The sequence below is a fragment of the Penaeus monodon genome, chromosome 33 (genome assembly GCF_015228065.2).
Source record: "Penaeus monodon isolate SGIC_2016 chromosome 33, NSTDA_Pmon_1, whole genome shotgun sequence".
NCBI lineage: Eukaryota > Metazoa > Arthropoda > Malacostraca > Decapoda > Penaeidae > Penaeus > Penaeus monodon.
The window spans coordinates 21,581,853-21,582,518 of record NC_051418.1 but is presented as its reverse complement, the minus strand read 5'-3'; the positions used below and the strand labels follow the sequence as shown (position 1 = coordinate 21,582,518).

Genomic DNA, 666 nt, shown 5'->3' with positions numbered 1-666 from the left:
TCGCTTTGTTCTAACCGCATTTTCTTTTGTTTTCACCGTGTTATTACTGTATTTTCTTTTACTTCGACTGTGTGCTTTGTGTATCCGCTTTTACTGTATTTCCCTTTACTTTCACTGTATGATTACTGCATTCTCTTTTATTTTTAATGTATTCTAAATGTGTATTACATTACAGTAGTCTATGTATATTCTTGTTTTGTATTTTCTATTTACTTTCAATTGTGTTCTTACTTTACCTTCAATTTTACCTTCACTGTGTTCTTAATGTATTCTCTTTTACTGTATGTTCCTTAGCTTTAGCTGTGTCCTTACTTTGTTTTTAATTGATTATTCCCTCTCCGATTTCTTAATTCCTGGAATATTAATAACATTCCTTCTCTTCCAAAAGCCCACGCGGAAGGAAATCCCCTGCTAGGCACCCCGAACCCCCGTTGAATAGACGAAGAAGAATGCAAACAGGAACTAGTAATTAATCATTATGTAATCACCTTCAGCTTCTAATGATTGTTCATTAATACTAAAAAGGTCATGAATACAATGATAACCGTTACAGGACAGACTGAAATGCAAGTACCGCCCTCCCGCTCGCCGTCTCTCGCCACACCTCATTACGCCACGGGAAAACGCACCCCCCCCCCCCTGCGAATGGGCGGCTCTGCTTTATGC

General features: G+C 38.4%; 1 protein-coding gene across 1 annotated transcript in view; it reads left to right on the top strand.

The window, feature by feature from the left end:
- Nucleotides 1-666, top strand: part of LOC119594304 (proto-oncogene tyrosine-protein kinase ROS-like) — a gene marked incomplete in the record, with an annotated part of 29,713 nt that overhangs the window by 354 nt on the left and 28,693 nt on the right.